Source organism: Gobius niger (genome assembly GCF_951799975.1).
Source record: "Gobius niger genome assembly, chromosome: 3".
Classification (NCBI taxonomy): Eukaryota; Metazoa; Chordata; class Actinopteri; order Gobiiformes; family Gobiidae; genus Gobius; species Gobius niger.
In genome coordinates, this window is record NC_136854.1 from 43,427,828 (window position 1) to 43,436,301 (window position 8,474).

Sequence of the window (8,474 nt, forward strand, 5' to 3'; positions counted from 1 at the left end):
AAACTCAACCCTCAAGTCGTTGCTCTCTGTGAAAACGGAAGATCTCAACAAAGCAGTTCCACAAAAAGACCCAGTGGAGGAGAAGAGGCGGGTTTCTGAAGGAGAGGAGCCGGGCCGCAGCGCGAGCTCACACAGTAACAAGCAACATGGCGGCTGTTCAGACAACTCGACTAAGTGTAATGGACAAGAACTGAAAGCAGGTCATGGTCAGAGTTCAGCAACGAAGAGTGTGATCAGAAAGAGTCGTCTCCAGCTCACACACAACTGTTCCGATTGTGGGATGAAGTTCATGCAGCGCAGTATTCTGTTAAAGCATATCTGCTATACGCACAACAAAGACTGGCCCCACTGGTGTTCAGTTTGTCAGAAGGGTTTCTTTACAAAGTGTAACTATCTAAAGCACGTGAGGAAACACACAGGAGAACCACCGAATGTAAACAAAACGACTCCAGCCGAGAAGCGCAGTCCGGATTCTGAAGGAGAGAAGCCCGGCTGCAGCGCGGAAAACAACAAACAACAAAACAGTTCAGACACTGATACGGGGACATGTGTGGGCGGAACATCAGCTACATTTGACGAACAGAAACAGAAGGCAGGTCACAGTATGAATTCAGCGGCAAAGCTTATAATCGGGAAGGAAAGACCGCAGAGAACCGCCGCGAAGAATCGTTTGAAGCATTCGTACAGCTGCATAGACTGTGGGATGAAATTCGCACAACGACAAAGCCTGATGAGGCACATTCGCTGCACGCACAACAAGGAAAGGCCCCACAGGTGTTCGGTTTGTCACAAGGGGTTTTCCCGGAAGTATAACCAGGTAAATCACATGAGGAAACACACTGGAGAACTGCCATTCAGGTGCTCAGTCTGCAATAAAGGATACGTGTCCAAACATTCTCTCCGGGATCACAAGTGTGCACAGAGTCAGGATGATGGTGGTGATGGTGGGGATGATGATGGGCATTTGCTTTGGAGCCAACCGCTGTGGGGAGAAGGTGTCTCCTCCAGGGCAGAGACAAAGCTGTTTGGTAAGTTTAAAATCCGACAAAAATGTTTTATTTAAATTCACTACTGAAGAAGTAATGTTTAACCCCTTAACTCGCACCTGAACCGAGCACATTTTCTCCAGTTTGGCTTTGCCCCAATCCAAAAGCTTCTGGGAAAAAGCTGTGAAAATAGCGACAAAACTGAGACGAAAACAATGATGGAAATGGGACAAAAAAGTGAGGAAAAATGACACAAAAATGTCACAAGAAATTGACAAAAATGTGACAAAAAAATGACAAAAAAATGACCAAAAATTTGATAAAAAATGGACGAAAAAATAACAAAACTGTGACAAAAAAATTGATTTAAAAAAATGACGAAAAATGACAAAAATATGACAAAAAATGATTAAAAAATGACAAAAATTTGATTGAAAATTGACCAAAAAAATACAAAAATCTGACAAAAAATGACAAAAATTTGATAGAAAAATTGTCAAAAAAATACAAAAATGTGACAAAAAAATGTGAAAGAATGTGACAAAAAATACTAAGAATTGACAAAAATGTGACCAAAAAATGACAAAAATGTGATAAAAAAGGACAAAAATATTATAAAAAATGTGACAAAAAAGTTACAAAAATGAGCTGAATATCCAACAAAAAAATGATGGCAAAAAAATCTGATGACGTGAGGAAAAAGATGCTCTCGGTTCAGTCGGGAGTTAAGAGGTTAATAGTGTAGTTTGGTTAATTTTACTTGATATGAAAGCCGTGTTGAGTTTTCGGTTTCGATCTTGAGATGATTATCCAATCAGGAAGCAGAATGAGCCCCAGTTTATAATATAGGGCTGTCACGATTATTACTATATCGTCTTAACGTTCAATAAATGACAGATTAACTCTACATTTCTGAACCCAATATTTACCATCACTGCATTTTCTCCCCATTTTTCTAATGTAAGACTTTAGTTTTTTTTTTTACCCAAAGCAAGTTGTGTCTCATTGTATTTCATGTTCATTGTGGGATGTTCTAGATCAGGGGTCCCCAACTAAATCAGCTCGAGGTTCGCAAACTTTACTTTCGGGACTTTCAACATATATAGGATCTGGACATGTGCCTCCATTGATCTTAAAGGGTTGTCTAATTACAGAGCAGAACTGAATAATGAATCAATAACTGTGTCATTACATTTTATCTTATTTAAATGTTTTTGCAATTGTTGAGAAAATTGTTCATTCAGCCTTAGATGTTAGGTATATTGAGAGGACGAAAAGGCTTTGGGTCCGGACTAAAGCCTATGGAGGTCCGGATTTGGACCCAGGTCCGCCAGTTGGGGTCCTTTTCGAGCAGATCTTTACTGTAACTTTTAAACTTCGTTTGTTTCTGTTGCATCATGGGTCCTAAATTATAGTGTTTATCACGATTGTTTACCCACTTCAATATATTGAACTTTTGATGTATAGATTTTGTTATCATGACAGGCCTAGCGATAAACATAAAGCATTTTCTCTCACTGCCAAAATTCCAGCATCTCTCCACAATCCTAATAAGAGCTAGTAATAATTAAAATAATAATACATTTTATTTGTCGGCACCTTTCAGAACACCCAAGGTCACCTTACATGAGCTACAATGATAAAATCATAACAAAATAAAACACATCAAAGTAAGTAGCTAACTTTAAATAGGTGGGTTTTGAGGCGGGATTTAAAAAGGGACAGAGAGGTCATTTGACCTTCATGTCCTAGTGGGACAAGGCCTCGTGGAAGGCCCAGGACACGCTGGTGGGACTATGTCTCCGAGCTGGCCTGGTGTCGCCTCGGGGTCAGTTAAGGATTCAGCCACAGCAGCATCATCTGCACCTATGGACTCAGCAGCAGTTAAGGATTTAGCTGCACCAGCACCACCCGCATCTCCAGAAAGCGTTTCAACAATAGCAGCATCACCACCTGCATCTCCGGGGAAACGCTCAGCTTTAGCACCACCTCTATCTATCTATCCATCTATCCATCTATCCATCTATCCATTCAACATGTTTGTTTTCTGTTCTGTCTGCTACAGAGATCCAGACTGTTACTGTGGGTGATCCAGAAGTCAGTCAGGAGGGAGACCTACCCCTCGAGTCACTGCCTTCTATAAATCAGCAGTCCGGGCCTTTTGAAGAGCAGTGTGAGGGAGAGGAGCCGGGCTGCAGCGTGGACTTGTATCTGGACAATAACGAGCAACACGACGGCTCTTCAGACACCGATAACTCCAGCGACTGGGAATCTATGGACATGGCTTCAACGCAAAATGATCCACAAGAACTGAAAGCAGGTCTGAGTGAGAATTCAGGAACAGACGTCGTGGGTAATAATCAACAACATCAATGCTCTCAGTGTTTCAGGTCATTCAAAAGCGAGAGTATTCTCAAAAAACACGTACAGCATCACGCACAGCAAGGAACGTTCACTTGTCAAACTTGCAGCAAAGTTTTCAGCCAGAGATACAACTACAACAAACATCTGAAGCGTCACGCGTTGCAAGGCACATTCACTTGTCACGTTTGCGGCAAAGTTTACCGACACAAGAGCAGCTACACACAACATTTACGCATTCACTCCGCGCAAAACCCTTTGACCTGTTCCGTTTGCAAGCAGGCTTTCAGCAGGAGGAACCGTTTTAACGAACACATGAGGATCCACACGGGCGAGAAGCCGTTCAGCTGTCCGGGCTGTGGGATGAAATTCAGGCTCCAGGCCACACGAGACAGCCATCTTTATAACGTGCATAAGGTGAAAAAGCCCTTCACGTGTTCCATTTGTCCCCAGGGGTTTGTTAAAAAGAGCTTTTATGAAGATCACATGAGGATCCACACGGGAGAGAAGCCGTTCAGGTGCTCAGTCTGTGATCGAAGGTTCAGGACAAGCACGATGCTCAGCAACCATAAGAGAAGTCACAATGCTGATGCCGGGATCAAGGCTGAAGCGCTGGAATGACTTTACATGAGACACAGTAGAATCTGTCAGAGCCAGGATGTGTCCGTGATCCACTAGTCTGTGTAATTCAGCCATACCCAACGTGAAGGCGCCGTTAAGGATTAGGAAAAACTCATGAAGCCTCCCTAACTTTTCAATCTTTCAGTATTGACATGGAAAAGTAACTTGTTTTTGTTTCAATAAAAATGTACAAACAGTATTTTGAAGAAAATAGTCATTCAAAGAAATATGTTTGACAGTATAGATACAGACGCATCTCTGGAATCGCCCATATATGGTCATTTTTGAAAACTGTTAAGGGGGAAAACAATTTTGAAAAAATGAAAATTTTCTCTAATTATTCAAAAACTTCTGTAACAAATGCTGAAATATGAATATAGTTTCTACTAAATAAAGATACAAAGACATGGGGAGGAGCAAAGTGGTTCAAAAGCCCATAAATACATGAATAACGGAGAATGCTAACTTGATGCTACATGTTAGCATCGGGCTAATGCTAACGGTTAGCTAGCGCTTGCTACAACTGCCGTTTTTTCACTTCTACTGAACAATCTGCTGTGAGAAAATATCCATATGGACCCGGTTTACACTTTACTTTATTTAAGTGATAAATAAGTTCATATTCCACCAGAAAATGGCAAAAAAGAGTGAAAAATTGTGTTTCTCTAAAGATTCTATTTCCCCCCTCGGCGAAGCCACGCCCCCTTCTATGACGAGATGCCGCCTGTGTCTATTTAAAGGTTAAAGGGATATTTCAGGATTTATGACATAGTTATCCAGAGTGTTGCTGATTTCTGCTGATTTTTTTTTGTAATTCATGCAGTTCTTATGTTTGAAGAGTTTCGTGGCGCTAGGCTATTGCAAGGCTAGCGCATTTCTATGGTATCAGCTAGCCTGCATTAAAAACAGTGTGACCCGCTCCACAGAGCACCTGAGGCAAATCACTTATAACACCAGACTAACCATATAAATGTCTGTGTCCATAGAGTCATTTTAACCATTTTGCAAAATCAACTTTTTCAAGCTTTCCATCCTGTTATTCTGTCACTCCCTCATTAAAAACATGGCTGAAGTGTTGCCTTGGCACATTCACGTATTTCTGAGTAATCTGTAAAAACTCTGATGGCGGCCATTTTAGGGATAGGTTTGCCTGAGTCCTCCTAGGAACGCCCCCACCTCCTGGAGACGCCTCCGAGCTTTGGTCACCAGCCGAGTAACCAACCACTGCTCCTCAGCAGAACCCCCTCCCCACTGATGCCACAGACAGCGTGTGGAGGGGGCGTGTCTAAAGGCTCAGAGGTTCTTAAAGAGACAGAGGCCTATTTCAAGACATTCACTACAGCCATTTTGAGAGAGACATTTTATACAAGGCAGTTATTCTAATTTACTGCATTTACAGACCAACAGAAGGTTTGTCATCATTGTAGTGTGATATAGACTGGTGCTGTGTGAAAAGACCTTATATTTGAGCAGCATCAGCTTCGTGGTTGTATAAGCTACGCGGCGGCGGAGTGATCTGCTAGAAAATAGTCCCTCAAAATGCGATCATTCATGTGATGCAGGTCAGTTATATTCCAAACATGACTCTATGGACACAGACGTTTATATGTTTCACTCACAAGAACCACAACCTCAGGTATGATGTATGAAAAGATGTTTATTTTAGAATGTTGGTGTTGTCGTTTTGGGGCTTCAGATAGGGAAGCTCACGGGCTCTCGTCCCCTATCTGTAGAAATAGCAGAAAAATTATTAGTAGAAGGGAGGGAGGATGGGGCTGGAAACTCTGAACGAGAGGACGAGGTTAGTAGTCGGGGGGCTTAAATAGGCCGGCGGGCGGAAGAGGCGTATAGGAGGTGTGGTCCGGCTCTCGAACCTAGATAAATATAAATACTTATCTCCATTTAGTCTGGTGTTAGAAGTGATTTGCGTCAGGATGGAGAAGCAGAAATGTGTTCACAAATAGTTTTATTCCCAAACTCTTTCTACAAACGCGAGACGCTGCGTGATCTGAGGCTCCTCTCGAGACTTAATCTTAAACACACCTATTGTCTTTTTATGTACTGTAGACCTTTTGTAAAGCACTTTGGTTGTTTTTTTAATGTGCAATATAAATACATTTGATTTGAATTCTTCACGAGTCGCTGTCCTCACTCTCCCTCTCCCGGCCAGCGTCCTCGCCCTCCTGGCCCTCCGTCCACACACTGCTGTCTGTCCACATCACAGAGGCTCCTCCTTTGTTAGTCCAGTTCTAGTTTCACCTGACTGTTAATTAGGGCTGCTCGATTATTGAAAAAATAATAATCACGATTATTTTTGTCATAATTGAAATCACGATTATTCAAACGATTATTTGTTGCCTTTAAAAAAAATCCATCAAAAAAGTGACACAAATCCATCAAAAAAAAAGACAAAAATCCAGCAAAAAAAAGACAAAAATCCATCAAAAAAAAGACAAAAATCCGTCAAAAAAAAGACAAAAATCCATCAAAAAAGTGACAAAAATCCATCAAAAAAGTGACAAAAATCCATAAAAAAAAGACAAAAATCCATCAAAAAAGTGACAAAAATCCATCAAAAAAAAGACAAAAATCCATCAAAAAAGTGACAAAAATCCATAAAAAAAAATGACAAAAATCCATTAAAAAAGTGACAAAAATCCATCAAAAAAAAGACAAAAATCCAGCAGAAAAGTGACAAAAATCCAAAAATGTGAAGAAAAAAAAATGTGAAAAATAAAAATTGAACAAAAAAATTTGTGAAAAAAATTTTAATCGATTTTTTGCGATTATGCTAATTTTGTAATCGTTTACTGTTGTAATCGAAATCGTAATCGAATTTCGATTAATTGCACAGCCCTACTGTTAATTGCTGTAATAAATGTATCAAATGTTCCAAGGGATTCATATGTGGTATTCATGGTATTGTGTTCATGACTAATCTTGACAGTTGAACAGACTCTTGTGCATGTGACGACTTATACAATGAAATGACGCTGACACGTTTTGGAGCGAAAAACCATTAGACTGAGGATCAACAAGGACTCGGTGTCGGGCAATTCTCAAAATCAAATGAAAATCCTGATCGGGACATCCCTAGTTTTGAGAATGTCATTTTTGTTTCAAGAAATGAGCCAAACCAATGGAGAAAATCTCACTATGTGCTCATCACACATTGCGATCATCTCCTCTTCCTCATTTCCTGAAGTCGTTTCTGGTTGATGTTTAGCTGCAGCACTTCTGGTTTAGCACCGTGAGCGGCTGCTGTTTAGAAAAGGCTGAGCTCGAGGTCAAACTCTGTCACTGGAGACAGATCTGGATTGAAACTAGTCCTTGAAACAATGTGTTTATAAAGTGCCAGGTTGACGACGACACTAGAATTTAGACATTTCCAGACAAGGTCAAAACCTGCTGACATCAATGGGGTGGCCAGACCTTCACTAGGGCTGCCACCCTGTAGATCCGCCCCTGCTTGGCTGCGTATGACTTTTTTTTCCCTTCAAAATTTTGACGACATGAGGCTAAAGTGACGCCGCTTGGTTACATGATGGCGTAAACAGATCACCTTTGCTCTGCCCGTCAGGTCTCAGAAGCTTAACAGAGTTATAGTGATGAGATTTACGGCTCTTTTACAGCCGAGTCTTTGGGATCCATTCATTCCAAAGAGCCGTCAACAGACTGGCTCTTTTTAATGTACAATTTGAATCATGGCAGCCAGAAAACTCACAATATCGAAGACGTGATCGATAAATGAAAACCTTTTGATATTAATGCTTAGGAAGACGAGTTTGTGAGTAAAATCTTGTGCCACAGCTATTAAAAATAAGCTGCAACTCTTTCACTTGTCGCCTGCTCCGTTTTTGGGCTGATTCTTGAGTTTGTTCTGGGGAGTTCTGGGCAAATTTGACAGAAAAAACAATATTTTTGGGAACATTTCGTTCGAACGTTGGAACGAGCGCCGATAGAGTCCGGGTTTTGTCCGATCATTGCCAGTAAATCCGGCTCATTGTCAAAGTATTTTTCACTTAAACCACAATAAGAGCAAGTGTCTACAACACAGAGGTATCTTTACAGCCGTTGCCTCTCAATCAACGTCTGCTCAAACACATTAGACGCTGAATGAATTGTGGATTACATTCATCGATTAAACAAAGCCACTCCTAAAGCGGTGGAAGCTCCTGAAGAACTTCTGAGTGCTCGAAATACTTCAACGAAAGAGGAAACTCACCCTCAGAGATTCCACCAAAGACACAAGTGCTTCTCGGATAGGCCTCAGTTTTTAGATACCGGTGCTTTAACGATACTTTTTCCGATATACTTTCAATACTTGTGTACTGACTTTTTGTGTTAATGCACTTTTCAATCTCAACACTTCAGTAAATGTCAATTGCCATTTGGTTTATAAACTTTGGACACATGACTTTTTACTCGGGCTGCAACTTATTGATCAAATTCAATGTTTAGGTGTTAAGTTGTGCATTGTGTTAAATGGAAAGCAAAAATGTCAGT

At 40.9% G+C, this 8,474-nt stretch overlaps 1 long non-coding RNA gene across 1 annotated transcript in view; it reads left to right on the top strand.

Annotated features, from left to right (window-relative positions):
* The first annotated feature begins 952 nt into the window (after positions 1–952).
* LOC306960928 overlaps positions 953–8,474 on the top strand; it is a 23,519-nt gene continuing 15,997 nt past the window's right edge. The window contains exons 1-2 of the long non-coding RNA XR_013792722.1: positions 953–1,028; positions 3,052–3,246. This is a non-coding gene — a long non-coding RNA (uncharacterized lncRNA). The remainder of the gene's footprint in view (positions 1,029–3,051; positions 3,247–8,474) is intronic.